The 17,881-nt window shown below is 46.0% G+C and overlaps 1 protein-coding gene across 6 annotated transcripts in view; it reads left to right on the plus strand.

The window, feature by feature from the left end:
* Positions 1-2,619: 2,619 nt before the first annotated feature.
* The window catches only part of SGMS1 (sphingomyelin synthase 1), a 255,191-nt gene continuing 239,929 nt past the window's right edge, over positions 2,620-17,881 (plus strand). For 2 of the 6 annotated variants that reach the window (XM_081075239.1, XM_081075242.1), the window contains exon 1: positions 2,638-2,939. The gene's annotated coding sequence lies outside the window, so the exon portion shown is untranslated. Of the gene's footprint in view, positions 2,940-17,881 lie in introns of all 6 variants that reach the window. The other 4 variants (XM_081075240.1, XM_081075236.1, XM_081075237.1 and 1 more) reach the window with 4 other exon arrangements.

Raw genomic sequence — 17,881 nt, forward strand, 5'->3', positions numbered from 1 at the left:
ATGAACTGTACAAAATGGAAGGCTTTTATAGGCAGATGGAGGTGGGAAAAGAAAATTTCTAACAAAGAGAGGATTGTTTCAGGCAAGGTCATCTTTCTTTGGGAGAAGGATGGGGGTCTATCATGCAGATTACTTCATTAGTGCTGATCAGGTAATTCCAGATTAACTGGTTAAAAGACACATTCCTGGGAGAGGCTGAAACTGCAACTAAGGTATTAAGCTTTGGTTTGCTGATGTGGGGCTTAGCATAGTAATTTAATTCTGGGCCTATTGTTTCTTTAACACTATATTGCTCTTCAGGAGTTATTTTATGAAACTGGAATAAAATAGAAATAGGTTTATACTTTGCATTTTTCCTGAGTAATATGTATAGTCTTAAATTTACTCATGGAAAACAATTTAAAAAGTTTATTATGAATTTTCAAACAGAAAATTAGAAAAATACATTACGAGCACCCTAGAAAAATTACTTACAATCAAGAACTATTAATACTTTGAAAAACTTAGTTCACCTTTATATTTTTGGGGGGGCATTTTAAAGTAAATTTAAAGACTCCTTGACACAAGTCGACACCAGATACTTCAACGGCTTTTTTTTTTTTTTAGGACATCCAAAATTTACTGGACAGTGTATAAATAGTATTCCAGAGAAACCAACAGTTTTCTGGCACTCCCTTAGTTAGAAAAATTTACGTTATAAGAAAGCAAGCCTCTTTGACCTCTTTTGTGCAAACTGAGGAAAATAGTAGGGGTACTATGATTCACAGAGCCTTACCTTCAGTACACACTCAAAACCCGTAGTTGAATTGAATTTCAGTTATTAGTTTACAGCCTGGTGTGACAAATGCACGTTCTCAATCTGCCTCAGCAGTGTAGTGTCATGGGCTGATGAAGCCAGAAAAGCCTGAGTGGAGGGCACGATAAAAAGCCTACACTGAGGCAGACTGCCTTGTTCTGACTTCCCCACTGCTTACTGTCTTTTAGGGTCAGATACGTAAAACTTCAATGCCTCATTTATAGTGGGCCGCTCTGAGGCATAGTTGAAATAAAGTAAAATGTCTACCAGAACCACTTAGAGGGCTTGTTAAAGAGAACACAGGATCCCACCCTTCGTTCCCATTCTATAAGTCTGGAATTTTGCATTTCTAACAAATTCTCCTGTGATGGTGGCATGGCTGGTCCTAGAGGGACCTCAGTGCTTCAGTGGCAGGAGCTCCATAAGTAAATATTAACTATTAATATCACCATCCAAACTGTCCACCGGAAGGGGCTGTGGGACATTGCACCGCAGGGAAGAGCGTCGGACTCTGTCCAGATGTTTCTGCCATCACATTACGCCTCTTGTGCAGGGAATAGGTTAGAAAAACGAGGCAGCTGGAGCAGCGGACCCCCTTCTGCAACTTCCACTTCTAAGGAAAAGCAGTGGCCATCCGCCCCCGGAGTGTGCCTTCCGCATTTCACAGCCCTTTGCTCCTTGCCTGGAGGGAGCCTGTCCTGCTGGCACGCCCAGGGCCAGTGCAGCGACTCCAGCGCCCCAGCGGGGTCGAGGCAGGTACCGAGCTGAGCTAGAGCCCCGAGGGAGGGCGTGGCGGGGGGAAAGGCGCTCTGCTCCAGTAGCACCAGCTCTCAAGTCTGTTCCGATTTCTCGCGGCCCCAAGGCGGGGCGGAAGATGGCTGCCCGGAGCGCCGTGGACAGTCACGTGTCACGGCGATACCGCCCCGCGCCCCCTCCCCCGCTCGTCGAGTCCCTTTTCCCGTGGGAGGCACAGCTCCGGGCTGCCTCCGCCACTCGGGTGCCGCGCAGTCAGGCCAGGGAGGCAGGGCGCCGCGACGGAAGGCCAGCTTTCCCGCCGGCTACCCCTAACTCCGGTGCGGGGGTCCGGCACTGGGAGTCGAGGAAAACCTTCCTTCGGGCAACCTGCACCAGGTCGGGCTGCTGGGCATGCGCAGTGTTTCCGTTCAACCGCGACCGCTCTCCGGGTTTTCCCGGCAACCTGGAGGGGCGGGTGTGAGGTGGGGCCCGGAGGGGGCGGGGCGGCCCTGACGCGGCCTCAGTCTTAACCGCACAGATTACAGCTGGTCCGGCCTTCCCCGCCGTGACTGGCTTCGCGGGGCTGGTCCCGCAAGGCGGCGTTTTTGCTTTTGGTATGGAAGTCTGTAGAGTCTTAGGTCCCCCCCTTTTAATAAACGATCAGTCGGGAATGAATTACAAGTGTCGCAGTTCTTAGGTTTGGTAGGGGAGAGAATCCTTGGGTAGCTCGCCAAACTCGAGCCCAAGAGCCCGGACCCCAGCTGGCCGAGTTTGCGTTCTCCGTTCGGACCAGCTGCAGCTCTCCAACTCTCCCGCTCGGCCCCAAATGGCACACCGCCTCTGATCGTAAAACGGCTCCCGTCTGGCCTCCATAAACGGCCCTCTAAAAATGTGCAAGCGGGGCTTTTCTGGTCGTTGGGGCAAACGCTCGCCTCCCGAGCTTCCAATTACTTGAAAGTAAAATCAAAGGGCCCAAACCCCGGTTGCCCCTTGGTGCATAGCCCGGTCCGGGTCCCCCTAGGTCCCGGGATGAGCCCCCCGCGGACCCCGCCTACCCGCCCCGCCTTCCCGGCCGCGGAGAACACCCGGAGGAGCGGATTCGGGTCGCGCGGGAAGCCGGGCCGGTTCGGGCAGCGGACTGGGCATGCTCCGCAGCCCGGGAGGCTCTCGGTGGCAAGTCGGAAGCGTTCGCACCAGGGAGGCAGCTGCCGGGGCAGCGGCGGCGGCGGCGGGCAGGACGGGAGTGGGAAGGGGTGGCCAGGGAAGGCTGCTCTCCGCTGGCGCCCGGCGAGCCGGCCAGAGAGCGCGATCCGGTTACGAAGCCTTGACGCTGCCCTGCCCCGGATTTCATTCCGCGGCGGGGGGCTCGGCGAGCGGAATTCCGGCGGCTGCCGCGACTCCGGTGCAAGTGAGTCGTGGGGCCGGGGGAGAAAGCCGATCTCGAGGGGCCGATAGGACATAGGACACGCGCCCCACGGGCCTGGACTGACGCCGGGGAGCGGAGTGCGGGCAGCCGGGAGGCGAGGGGGCGTGAGCGCAGCCCGCGCGGTGTCGCCCGCGTACCTGGCGGGCACTCCCCCCGCCCCGCCGCTTCAAGGGGGGTAGGCGCAGGGGCGGTCTGGCGGCCGAAACCAGGGCTTGGAGGGGACAGGCCGCCCGCGGGGCTCCCTGATCAAGTTGGGGTGAGATGGCGGAGGCGTCGGTGGGCACCTTTTCAGAGGTGCTGCGTGCGGGCTGGAAGGCTGCCTAGAGTCAGATTGGGGCGAGCGGACTGTGATGGGGCCAAAGAACCGGGAGACGAGCCGCCTTCAAGCACTAGCCCTGCCGGGGTCCGAAGACCCGCAGGGACCGACCCCAAATCACGGCCCCACCCCCACGTCCCGGGCGGTGGCGTGACAGTTGGTCCCTCGGTGCCAGATGGCAGCCGGCCAGGCGCCCAGGGTTTAGGGATCCCCGTTTCCAGTCAATAACAGTGCTGATAGGACCCCCTTTCCCGAAGGAGCAAGTTCCCTTCCCCAGAATGCGAATGAGTCTCCAGGTAAGGAGAGGCTCTGAGATCCCTCGGGGCTGCTCCTGCCGGATGAGGGTGTTTAGAGGTAAGGCCTGGAGGAGGCACGGGCGCAGCCAGGAACTGAACAGGCTCTCCAGCACGCCGCTCTCTCCGTGAGTGAGGGGTCCCCTCGGTTCCGAGGCGACTTGTCAAGGGCAGAGCTGCGGTAGACGCGGCTGTGTGTCTCCCCCACCGTATTAACCCAGGCTGGGGTTTGAAGCTTCTGGTGGGCCGAGTAAGTGACCTAGTCCAGCTAACGGATTCAGCCTGGCACGTTCTGATTAACGCTTGTTTCCCTCTTGGGGGACACGAGTAAATATCAGGACAAGGGTTGCCATGACCCCAAGGAGTGATAAGCATCCATGCAGGTGCTTCTCAGATTTTTCTTTTCGCCTTCAAACAGTACAGACTTAAGCTGTACATGCTTTGAAACCAAGAGTGAAGACTGTTCTCTGAAAGGGAAGTTTATTTCCTGTTATGGGGCCTGCCTCTCTTGACATTTATCTTCGTGGACCTTTAAAGCCGTTTGGACAGGTTATTTTGCTTTCAGATTTGGGGGAGGGAGTGTGTGTGTTTCTGATTGGCTGCCCCGATGTAGAAGTGTTAAGTGCCTGTCATGGTGCGCTGTGAATTCCCCCACGCTTCCTGGTACTGGGGGTTGAACATTCAGGGGGGCTGAGTGGGCAGAAAGAGAGGAGTGGGACTGGTGACGTACCAACGGGATGGGAGTTGTCTAGGGCCGCCCAGGGGTAACGGGCCGGCGGCTGTTTTGGCCTGTGCGGAAGGGTGTTTCTTCGGTCGGGCTGTAAGATATCCACAGAAGAAGCCAGGCGGGGGATGGGTCTCTGTCTGGTCAGTGCTCCAAGGGAAGCCCAGGGATGTTTGGTGATTCAGCAGGTGGCAGCCTTCCAGCTCTGAAGCCATGCCTTGGCCACGCAAGCCAGCAGCAGCAGCAGCAGCAGCAGCTTGTGCCTGTTGTTGGAGGCTCCAGCTTGGAGGGAACCTCCAGGAGCTAGCTGCCTTCTGCCTGGAGCCGCTCCCTTGCCTTCTCTTGCATTCTATTTAGGTTGGAGGCCCTGGTCTTTTGGATTTCTTCACTTCTTCTCTTAAACTATGTAGCACGGTTGTTTAGTCTCTCCAGCTCTGGGACCTGCTGGATTAGCAGGAGGTGGCAGCTGCCACCATGTACAGTTTAAGTAGTTAGTTATTTTGCAGAAAATGCTAGCGATATGTAAAGCAGAGAAAGTCTTTTCCATTTATTTCTGCATCAGAGATTACAAATTTACATTTTTAATAAAACAGTAAGATGTGTCTCTGCAATTATTTAGTGAGCTATTTCAAATACAAGAAAGCATTTCTTTAAAAAAATTAATTCAAGGGATGGATTAAACTGACATTGAGGGACATAGTTATTAAAAATCTCTCATTCATTGGCAGCTCCCTAACATCTTCACGTTGCCTAACTTGTAGACTCGGTAAATGTTTATTTAGCTGAAATTTAAAAATGTTTTTGTCACAAGATTGTCAGTAAGTTTTGACACTTAAATAACTTTGTATGGTTTTATAAGCCAGAATTGCCTGTGTTGGCCATAAATATTAGATTTTAGCTCAAAAACTCAACCCTTTTACTTTTTCCCCCCCTGGTTAAGTCTCTTAATTTCCAAATTGTGGCAGATCCTGCACTTCAGCTGGAAAATCATGTGTATGCTTTTATGACATATGAAAATCTAAAGGATTCCTATATATAGCTGTCATACATTTTTAAAAAAAACTGTTTTAAAATTTTTTTTACAAAAGGGCGCCTGCTGCATAGCAAATATATTTTATTTACAAAACTTAATTTTATATGAAACATTTCAGGAAAGCTCTAGAATTCCCAAAACTTTACCATCCAATGAAAAGTGCTGGTGTAGAAAACCAGCACTTTTTGGCTAAATAATGTTTTGGGAATTAAAAATTCTGGAATGTTTGCATAGGGGGATAATCTCCCCAGTGTTTGGGGATGCATGAGTTTGGCCAGCTCATTCGTCTGCATTTTACCTTAGCTATTCTGCTCCTTTCTCCAGTTGTTGAGCTGTTTCTTCTTCCCTAAAGACATGCTTTCCTGGCATGGGCTTGCTTATTTAATGCTGCTGCTAGAAAGATCTGTTGCATTTTCTTACATAAATTTAATCAATGGAAATTTTGCTTTTCTGACTGTCCCGTACACTTTCCCGCTGTTTGATGGCCCTTGGAAAAAGCTGTGGCCATCTGTGCATTTGTGGGGACATGACAGATTATTGTTTTGGATGGTAGCTACAGCCACAGCAGTCTCTTCTGGAAGACCTGTTATGGCATGCCTGGTCTTAAGAATTTTGAAATTTCTGATATAAATGGTCAGGAATATAAATGGTAATTTATCATCTATCACCTACCAAGAATTTTGGCTGTAAAGTGTATAACTGTAATCAGCTATGTAATCACCATAGGACCATATTTCAGATCAGCCTGTTTGGATGGAGGAGTTGGGAAGCAGTGTTGGATGTGGGGATGGAAGAGTGAAGAAAGGGGAAGGGCTAGTGGGGATTGGAAGGTGGCCTGGTTTTGTAACTGTGACTTCTGGTTTCAATAAAATGGAATCGAATGGCTGATCGACTGGGGCTCAGTCTCCACTCAAGTGCTCTGCTTCCCTCCCCAGTCCTCTTAACGTCCACAAATAAACACACTTATGAGATGTGATCAAAAAATATGGTGAATGTTTAAATAAAAATTATTACAGTAAAAGACACATTGCCATCAATTCCCCCTCGAAACACTCCCCCTCACTTCAAACACACTTATCCCATCATTCTTGCCACTTTTTGAAGCAGTTCTGGAAGTCCTCTTTTGTGAGTGTCTTTAGTTGAGCTGTTGTGGCTGCCTCAATGTCCTGAATCATTTTGACTTTGGGGAAGAGCCGTAAGTCACACATTGCCAGATCTGGTGAATAAGGTGAATGAGGACACACTCATCCATGTTTTTATTTGACAGAAATTGCCGCATACCAGAAGCGATGTGTGACACAGAGTGTTGTCATGATGGAGGGTGATTTACAGCACACTTTAAAACACACCTTCTCAACCGTAGCTCACACTCAACTGATTGCACCTAACAAGCTGAAACTTGTCACACACTGTTACTAAGGTTCAACGTGCAGCTTTCCATCTTGAAGATTCCTGCCTTTCCGTTGCATAGTACTCTGCAGCAGCATTCACTGTATTTTTTGATTACAATGGAAAGAACGTAAACACACAGATCCACACAAACATACTAAAAAGAGACGCAGACACAGACACAGACGTGGACACACAGCCCCCGTTGCTAAAAGCCGAGAACCCTAGCTTCTTTTTAAATATTAGTATGTCAAAGAGGGAAAATTCAGAGTTCAGTAGCAAGTTGGATTCTGGGGGTTTGAAATCACCCCAAGCTTATATTTAAGAAAGATCCTTCCCCCTCACCTTTTCCCTTGCCTGCAAACCTGCTCGGGCTTTACCTGAAGTAACCATTGTATACAGTAGAGTGGACATTTAGAGATAGCGTTAGTAGTTTTTAGCTTGTAGACTTCTGGTACTGGAGATTAAGTTAACATTACTTAGTTTTTGGCACAAAATCCTCTCCTTGTACAATACTTCTTTCTTGTTTTATTTTTTTCTCCTTTTCCCCCCACTCCCACTCCCTTCTCTGCCAGAGGCACCTTCTCTGCTGTATTGGATGTGTTCTTTGGTATGTCCGTATCCATGTAAAAGATGTCATGTTATTTTGTGCATGTTTTCAGTTTACATAAGTGGTGCTGTGCTGCAGCTTTCATTCAGTTTCCTTTTCATTCAACATTAAAATATTTTATTATGGAAATTTTCGGATATTCATAAAAGTCGAAAGACTTCTATTTTTGTGAGATCTATGTTAGTGTAGATTTATCTAGTGCATTGCTGTGACCGCTTTGTACAGCTGGCCTGCTGTGCACCCACTACTTGTACTTTCCCCTTTCTGTAGTGGTGGACACTTAGCTCACCTCCACTACTGCTACCATGAGCAGAGCTGTGATGAATATCCTGTAGCATTCTCTTAGTTTGTGTGAGAATTCTGTCTGGGGTGGTGGTTCTCACAGTGGTCCATACTTGGCAGCAGCATCGGTATCACCTGGAGCCGTTAGAAATGCAGATTCTCAGGCCCCGACCTAGACCTCCCCAGTCAGAAACCCCGGGGGCAGACCACATCAATCTGTGTTTTAACGTGGGCAACCTGGAAATTCTGAACCATGGCAAAGTTTGAGAACCACTGCTCTAAGGATATACACCCAGAATGGCTGCGTAAAAGAGAACAAGCACAGCGGTGTTTACTAAACATTACCAGGTTACTCTCCAGTGTTGCCGATTGGGTTGACGCTCCCACATCAGTGCCTGAGGATTCCTGAGTCCCCCATCCTCGCTAGGGTTGGTATTAAACATCTTTCTAATTTTACCAATATTTGATGGCTATAAAGTGGCATCTCACTTTTTAAATGTGAGTTTATTAGTGAATTTGAGCATCTTTTAATGTATTTGTTAGGTGTTACAATATCTTTGCCCAGCTTTAGTCTGTTTTTCTAATGTATTGATTTGCAGATGTTTCTTGCATATTCTCTATACTAATCTTATTCGGCCATCTGTCAAGTTTGTCAATGGTAACTTTCAGGAGTTTTCAGTTTTGATATAGTCCAAGTCCATTACTTTTTGCCTTATGTTGCACTTTAGGAGTCTTAAGATATTCTTCTTTACTCCAAGATTACAAAGATACTCTATGTTTTGTTCTAACAGCTTTCTAATTATCTCTCCCCATGAGGGCTTTCATCTCTTTGAGGATTTTCATATATAACATAAAGAAGGAATCTAGCTTTATTTTTTTCTTTCCATTTTGTGAGCCAATTTTCCCCAAATTATCTATTAAATGTGTTCTTTTTCTAATACATATTTTTGGGCAGCATTCTTTATCTTACATCGGGTTCCCACATGTGCACTCTGAGTCTATTCAGTTTTATTAAGAATTATAATTTACGTGTGGTAAACTACATGCATTTAAAAATATACAATTTGGTGAATTTTGACAGATGTACATACCTATGAAACCACTGCAACCAAGATATAAAGTGTTTTCATCACCCCCAAACTTCCGTGGGCCCCTCTGCCTTCCATCCTTCTCTTTGTCCCCACGCTCAGGTAACCACTGATCTGCTTTCTGCCACTATAGATTAGTTTGCATTTTCTATAATTTTATATAAATGAAACCATTCAGTATGGTATTTTTTTGTGTCTGATTCCTTTCGTTCAACATACAGACTTTTTGAATCTTTTTTTAAATTGTGGTAAAATAGACATAACATATATTTATCATTCAATCATTTTAAATGTGCAATTCAGCCCCATTAAGTACATTCCCATTGTTGTGCAACCATCACCACTGTTAAGCTCCAGAACTTTCTTTCCCCCCACCCCAAACTGAAACTGTCCACATCAAATTCAACATAATGATTTTGAGATTCTTCATGGGGGTCTGTTTTTGAAGTCTCTGTTCTGCTCCAGTCATCTGTCTGTTTCTATGCCAAAATATTTTTATTATAGCTCTGCTGTGTGTCTTATATGGCAGGGTGAGCCCCTCATTTACTTTTCTTTTTCAGATCTTAGTTCTTTGTGGATCTCTGTTCTTCCATATACATTTTGGAATGCTTGTCAAGTTCTCAAAAAAGTCCTGGAAATGTGATTGGCATTGCACTGAATGTATAGTCTAATATTGGAATCCTATCTATGAACATGGTTATCATTCCATCTTTTAAAAATGACTTTTAATAGAGTTTAAAATTTTCTGTCTCATGGTAACAGTTTTTACAAAGTTACTTTGAGGAGAATTTGAGTCTGGGCTTCTTAGTCTGAACCTTAGAGGAAGGCAGAGTGGGGGCTTTGGGGACAGATCTTGTTTCAATCTTGGTTCTCTGTTCACTATCCTTGGTGAATGAGGCAAGTTATTCACTTTTTATAGCCCTGGTCCTTCCTCACTCAAATGGGATACCAAGAGCCTCCCCTGGGAGGCTGCTGAGGGGTTTCAAGGAGATAATGTAGGCGAGTCAGGTAGTATAGATCTTGAAATAGAGCTCCTGTTCAGTGAATGTTGGTGTAATAATATCCGAGTGCTGGCTTTAAATAGCATAAACTTCATACTTTTGTTCTGCTTCTTAGGGATTGATCACTAAGAAGTGTGAGAAAAGCAAAGTGAATAAGCCAACCAATTAACCGTGTAACACTCTCTGCGCCTACATATGCAAGCCTATGCTTCTACCTAGTTCTGTGGGGCTTCACAAAGTATGGATAATTCCAAAGAATTTTACAGTCCAGTGGGGAAGAACAGGCTAATATACAAGGAACAATTAGAGAAGTCTATGTGACAGATGGTATATAATTAGGGGTTAAGTGGTGCAATGTCAGGGGAGTTATAAGAAAGAAAGGCTGCTCTGTGAGAGATTTGGCTTGACTTAGGTAGAATTAGATTAGGGGGAATGGAGGGGATGGAGAAACCAAGTATAATTAGCATTTCTTCCAGGGGTTTGGGGGCCTAGTATTGAACCCCGTGCCAGTGGATTTTGTGCCTAAATTTAAGTGCCGTAAAAATCATTGCTTTGGGATCAGTAATAACAAATGGCTAGTAGATGCTTAGATAACTACTGTGTTTCCCCGAAAATAAGACCGGGTCTTATATTAATTTTTGCTCCAAAAGACGCATTAGGGCTTATGTGTAGGGGATGTCATCCTGAAAAATCATGGTAGGGCTTATTTTCCTGTTAGGTCTTATGTTTGGGGAAACACGGTAGTAGGTCTCTGTCATATAGTAAAGTGGGTAAGAGCACTGACTCGAGCTGGAGTGCCGGGATTCAGATCTAGGCTTTACCATTTAGGAGCTGTGGGATCATACACAAATTCTGTAAACCTTCTGTGCCTTAATTCCCTAACCTTATGGGTAGGTGTAGTAACAGCAGGTCCACACAGGGTTGTGGTGAGGACGACCTAAATTAACATTTGTCGGACACTTAGTTCCTGGCACAAGGGAATCACAATATAAATGTTAGCTTTTCTTATGACTGCTTTTGCTAATATTCATTGTGTTTCTCCTGCATCTCCTTCGGTCTTATGCCCCAGAGTTGGATGGCTTTCGTCCTGAGAGATCTGTTGGAGGCACAGTCCTGTGAAGTGGGCTTTCTTTGCACCTTGCCTGGCCTGTGGTGGGCGCTCACATTGTAGACTAAACACCGTACATGCTTGACAGACACAGGACCAGGTGCCATCTCTGTCAGTCCTGAGTGTCCTCAGTGGAGAGAAGAGGTCAGGTGGTGAGCATGCAGGAAGCAAGTTTTATTTTGCTTTATTCCTGGTTTTGAGTCGACCTTTTGACAACGATGTAGTAAACCACGGGGATTCACATTTGTTGAAGGCTATCTGCATGCAGCCAGACGGTGTCTAAGCTCTTGACCCTTGCGACAGTCTTAGGAGATGGGTATTATTATTATTATTATTATCTCCTTTTTTAGAGCTGAGGAGAGTGGGGCACAAGTGATTTGCCCAACACAGTAGAAGGAGTGCCCTGAAGGAAAGTAGTGTTTGGGGCCTTTGCCAGTTGGCAAAAATGACCAGAGTAGGTGCTGTTGGTGGAGAGCCATCATCATTACATAAAGAGTTGTGAAACAGGGTAGCCCAGCAGGGCATTCCCACGACCTTGGAGGTTTATCAGCCTACGCAGATGTTTCTCACATTTCACAAATTTCAGCATGTATCAGAATCACGTGGTGGCTCCTTGAAATGGCCCACCCCCACCAGACTTTCTGAGGCGAGTAGCTTGGGGTGGGGCCTGGCAGTTTACTCATCTAACATGTTCCCAGACGCTGCTGATGCTGCTGGTCTAGAGATCACTCTTGGAGAACCGCGGCCATAAGTGATGCATTAGTGAGGAGCCGGTGGTTCCTACTTCTGGTTACAGTCAGGTAAGATGATTTCAGACTCAAATGTAAAATACTTTCACCTCATGAAATAAAAACTGAACTCACACGGCCCTGTTTATCAGGGCCAGCAGAGGAATGTCTGAGCTAGTGCAGAGTAGAAATTTGCTTTCCATCCCTCCCATTGTTTCTGATTTGGCTACGATGGGTAATAACCCAGGGTGGAGAGAAAATTTGGCAATGCAAGTCAAAACTCATTAGAAGTATGAAGTGCCATCTAATGCATTTCATCTTAGGAAGATGTCCTGATTTGTTTTCATTTTATTTTCTATCCTCCCCACCCGCTGCCACAAGGCACAAAAAAAGTTTGTGTTCACCATTTATCCCTTCTTTAGGCACAGAGAAATTACAAGTGTATGAAGATAGCCTGACAATGGAGAGGTAGAAGATAATCTTACTTGACTGGGTTAATTGTAATCGAAAACTGTACGTTTGTAGGAAGGCACTTAAACGAAGAAAATAAAAAAGATAAAATAGCCACTATGTGCCCAAGCTTAGTACAGGGCCTACACATAGGAAGCCCTCAAGAGTGTGAATTGCTGTCATTACAGCAAAAGTTTTCTGTTTTGCCATTGAGGTTGCATTTTTCCCATCTGAACAATGTTACACACAAAACTGTGGAATGAGAAATTTTTAGAGTTGAAAGATTTTGTGGGAAATTGGGACTTAGAATTCACTCAGAGGACAACATACAAGTAAGTTAGATTTGGGAAGAAACTTTGGTGCAGATTTCCCTGTGCTAGTTGTCGGGATTCTCCTGTGACTTTGGCAAGGATGTGGAGGGGCAAGAGGGGATGGGAGGATTGCTAAGGAAAAATGGGGGAGGCCAAAGAGGCCTGTTCACATATGTGAGAGGCCTCAAGTCTGGCCTTTTTATAACCTGAGGTTTACAACGGCAATAAACATGTGCTAAGGGTCTGTTGTGGGCTAGACCGCGTGTTAAGCCTTGAGATACAGATATGAGTGAAATGGAGTCTAGGTCCTTGAAGGCTTAGCCGGGCAGACAGACACGTTCACAGGTAAATGCCATCACCGTGTAGTGAGTGCAGCTACACATGAAGCCCCTGGGGGCAGGGGTGGGCTGGATAGAGAAGTTTACCTGCTCCAGGTTCCCTATGGAACAGAACACGGGAGAAGGTAACTGATACCATAGGTTAGTGTAGATGAAACTGGAAGTGGGTTTTTTTGTTTGTTTGTTTTTGCGGTTTCCATTTTTAGTGAGATAACTCTGACAACAGAGCGGAGACTAGGAAGATGCCTGCTCTAAGTGGTCAGCCAGCAGAGGAGAATAGGGAACTGGAAGTGTACTTCAGAACCACTTAGGAAGTCATAGGGAACACTTGACAGTGTACATTTTTTGTCTTTAAAAAATGTGGCTAAATTTTAGCTATCTTCTAGGAATGCAAAATCTGGAATATTAATGTCTTTCTATATTTAAGGTAAATCAGCCTTTTAAAGAAAGACTTTATTAAAAACAAAGTTTTATTTTATTGCCCCTCAACTTTGGCAAAGTGCAAAATTCCACTTTCAATTTTGTTTTCAGTGGTTTGCTTTTCTCATTTTCTTTGTCCTCCATTTTCCTTCTCCTCTTTCTCTCTTTTCCTCTTTCCCCCTTCCTTCCTTAATACCCTTACAAACAACGTGTAAGCTAAGTCATACGTGCCAAGCTATGACCTGGGCATACTTGGGCCTCTGCTTCCTTATCTGTAATTGGAGAGTTTGGATTAGTTAACCCCTAGCCATCTGGTCTCCAGACTCGTAAGTCCTGTGATTTGGGGACACATCAGTCCTTTATTATCCCGTTCATAAAAAAGAATCTTATTTTAGAACTGCCATTCCCAGTCCTATTTAGTTGCGTGTCCAAACCACTTTGTAGAAAGAACAATAAGTGGTAGATTCTTCACTGTTTGTATTTCCAGGTGGTGATTGATTCCCCTCCTGGCAAGGTACTGTGTTTCCCCGAAAATAAGACCTAGCCGGACCATCAGCTCTAATGCGTCTTTTGGAGCAAAAATTTACATAAAACCTGGTCTTATTTTACTATAACATAAGACCGGGTTAATATAATATAATATAATATAATATAATATAATGTAATATCAGACCATGTCTTACATTAATTTTTGCTCCAAAAGATGCATTAGAGCTGATGGTCCGTCTAGGTCTTATTTTTGTGTAAAATGTGGACTATTTAGTATTTTAAAAGTTTCGTGCAAGCACACTATGTGAATCCATGATGGACATTTTAACTAAAGTTATATGAGGACAAATTATAAGGGATGTGATGATTAATCTCAGGTTATGGAATGGGGGCTCTGCAGCTAAGCTGGGAGAGTGGATGATACTCAAGTTGGAAATGGAGCTTCCATTTGGGGGATAGAAGAAAAAGGTCCTGGGGCAGGGTGGTAGAGAACAGACCTCAGAACACTATCCCCTAAGGAGATAGGGAGGTTGGCTAAAGGTGATGCCCCCCTCACTGTGGTAGCAGAGGCTGGAGAAGTCAGGAAGGGGAGAGAAACAGCGGCGGATGGGAAGGGAAGTGCTTTGCCGAGAACTTTTTACCTTCCTGACAGACACAGGCTGCCAGTTGAGGGCAGATGTCTGAAAAGGGGGTGGGGGTGTGCAGATGTGCGTGAGGCCCAAAGAGCAGAGCAGTTTATTTCTCCTGAGGAAACTCAGAGGGGGAGGGAAATGTGTGAGGACCGGCAGGGCGGTGAGTGGTGAAGCTGCTCAGACAGGTGGAAGAGGAAAGCTGCCTTGCCTCACATGCATGAGGAAAAGCCACGGGACCGAAAGGGTGTTGGAAAAGAAACACCTCACGTGGGATAATCCACGGCCTTCCTCCCGAGTCAGGCTGCCCTGGTCATCTGAGCTGGAGAGAGAGCAAGTCGGGACAGGTGTGACTGCCCTTTTGGAGCACTGGCGTTCTCTCATGTGAGATGGGAATAACAACCATTCGATCACAGTGTTGTCAGTTTGAAGCCCTTGGCAGATGCCTGCAGTGGTACAGGGCAGCATTCCCAGTTGTTGAGGCGACCTTGGAAAGTGGCAGCAGCGTGTGACCCAGAGATTCTTCGCCCGAGGTGGAGGGACTGCTGGTTCCCTCTCTGCTCACTCGGGCATGTTGACCATTCACTTGCCTCGATGGCCATGAGTGAGACTTAGCCTGAGTGCACTGGGAATGTCCATCCGTACTCGGCTCTGTGGCTGTGTGTTGTTGAGATTTTCACCATGTGGACTGTGGTCGCTCCTCTTGCGTTTCTACCTGATGTTATCCTGGAGCCTGTCCCTGTTCCCCCTGGCTATTCATTCTCCTCACCCTAAGATCCCAAATGCATGAAATGTCCTGTGTGTGTCGTTGCTCTGGGGGAAGTCTTTTCCTAGGTGAGCTGTCTCTCACCTAAGCCTTCTGAACCATTGGGACCAGCAGCTTTGACTTGGACGAGGCTAAGGGTACAATATAGTTGTGAACAACGCCAAGTCTCTGTCTGCCTGGAGTTTTCTTGGTAATGGGGCAGACACAATAATCAAGACAGTGAATAGGTCGCATGCCAGGTGGTCAGAAGGCAAAGTCCCCTGTGCCGCCTAAGAGCTCTGCCCCCATTCACGAGGTCGGTAATTTGACATTTGCCTTACCACTGTTGTTGGAGTAGTGACACCTGAGTTACTCTGAAAGGCTCTACAAAGTTACCAGCAGTTGTGCTGGGCAGCAGTCCAACTTTCCATAGGGCGCTGAGCATCGCTGGCTTTCCCCCTCCCTTTGATTTTAGAAATAAAGACAGGGTGGTGAGAACAGTCTCAGGAACTTCTCAGGCCTCCTTTTGCCCATTTGTTTGAGGGCTCTATCAGGGGTCCTGGATGGGTTTCACAAAGCCACTGAAATCAAATGTATCATTTTAGGTATGTGCATTTTTCTGGGGAGAGTGTCTAAACTTTTCATTAAATTCACCTGGAAGATCTCGGAAAGGTCCATTTTTATGAAAGTGGATAGACAGTTAAAATTGTGCCATTGAGGATCTTTATTGCTGTCTTTTGCCTTTTTACAGGAACTAATGATAAGTGATTGCCTCCAGGCGGGAGATAGACATATACATACAGCCTCACCGCAGTTATGTGGAACTTGACATTTCTGTGTCTCACCAGTGGGGCAGGTTTAGTTATTCCTCTGAAAAAATGAGAAGCAAAATGATACAGCTAACTTAGTGGGAGAACACCCACTAAGTGGGAACACGAGCTAACTTAGTGGGAGAAAAGGGAGAGAGGCGGGTGTGATGGACAATGTGGTTTTGTTTTCTATGAAGCAAGACAGGAGGTTGAGCATTGCAGGAGAGCAGAGGACCACTTGAGCAGGCACTGCTTCTCAGATTTCTGGGTCTGATGGGCACCAAAAATAGGTCTGAAGAGAACAGTGTAGGATTTTGGCTGTTGATGTCAAAGACACCTGTTTTAGGAATTCCTCTGCTTGAGAAATCCACAGTAGTTTACCTAAATAATAAAGCTAATGGCAGTTGTCCTTCAAGGTAACGGTATAGAGGATAGCTTTTAAGAGGGATGGCATAGGTACTTACACACTATTTGATCCAACGGTTCTACTTCTGGGAGTTTATTTTAAGACCATTGTTCATCCCATAACTGTTAATCATAGTGAAAAGTTGGAAACCTAAATATCCAGCAATAGGGGATTAATTAAACAAATACCTGCATAATGGAATATTAGGCAACCCTTAAAAATAATGTCTAGAAGAATGATCATACAGAAAATTCTTAAACACTGGTTAGGTGCCTGCTATGAGCCAGGGACTTGCTGGGTACTGGTGACATAGTGATGAACTAGGCAGATATGGTTCCTGCCCTCAACAAGCTGATTATATTCTGCTAGGGAAATAGTGAAGCCATATTGACTTTCTCATAAAAACATTTTATAAATACTCAGAGGAGGACTACAGAAAGAATGACTCCTTAATAGGCAGTGTGACCCCCTGTGAAGTCTGATCAGGTACCTCTGTATACCTGTTATTAATTACATCACTGACTGAAATCACTGATGTTCTAGAAAGCCTGAAGTCATTAAGATGTCTTATTGTTGAACTATCTCCCTGCAGTCTTCCTTTATCCCCAGCATGGTGCAAGGCTCTGTGGGTAGAAGGATGCAGTGGTGGTGGCATAGTCATCTTAGAAGTGGGGGGTATTCCTGCCTACTTCCTGGTTTCTGTTCCTTGTGCTGTAGTTGTCACAAGCCTCATCACCAGCTCAACTGTAATTGCCTCTTGTTCACTGTCACCTTGCTTGGGCCTCATGTTTTAAACCTATACAAATAAAATATATGTCTATTTCTATGTATATTTAAGGATTCACCAAAACTTTTCAGCTTCCAAACTTAGCCAAACTCTGATCTTTGGTTTCGATCGGAAGTCTTGGGCCTCTGATTTACTATCCTCTGTGGTGTTTGCAGCTGCATGGAGTGGTACTTTATTCTTAGAAATCATCTGGTTTAAATCCCTTCTTGCAGCCTGGCGAGGCCTGGATTGGAATCTGGGTGTCCTGATTTTCCCTGAGCATCTTTTCCACTGGGCAACAGCTGTGACCCCTCCCAGTCACCTAAGGGATGACTCTTCCAGGCAGATCTGCTTTAAAAGTAGACATTTCAAATCGGTGACCCCACAAAGGTGCAATAAAGATCAATTCCTTCAAAGTCAAGGCAGATTTCTTGAGGAAGAAGAAATTAACCACTGTCTTTGGTACTGTGGCCACTTGTCACAGTATTGAGATCAAGTAGAATTGCTGTTGGTGATGTTGTCAAGTTTGTACAAGTGCTGCGTCTTTGCCAAACTTGGTGAGCTTCGCTGTGTGCCAGGCTGTGTCAGGCTCTCAGGGTCCACAGACGAAGGAGCAGTGGGGGGTCTGCTTTCAAGAACTCCACAGAGGGCAGCCAAGAGATGAACCTAACAACAATGCGATGCGATTAAATGCTGTGTGTACTAGTGATCAGGACTCAAGGAACTTTGGCTAATGAGTTCTGGAAGGCTTTCACTGGGGAGGGCAGGTGTGAGTGGACATTGAGAAGGGCTGGGATAGCCAGGGCACTGCTGGCCGTCTGTGAAGGCATCCTTGGGGTCTGCGCTGACTGCTCCAGCTGCTCAGCATTTACCTTTTAACCTCCGTTAAGTTCTCCTTTTAGAAAAACTTCTTTTTTTTTCCATCTCCTCCTCCCCTCACCTTTCCCCCTCCCTTTCTTCCCCTATTCCTTTCCCACCATTTAGAAAAT

Source organism: Rhinolophus hipposideros (genome assembly GCF_964194185.1).
Source record: "Rhinolophus hipposideros genome assembly, chromosome: 15".
Taxonomy (NCBI): Eukaryota; Metazoa; Chordata; class Mammalia; order Chiroptera; family Rhinolophidae; genus Rhinolophus; species Rhinolophus hipposideros.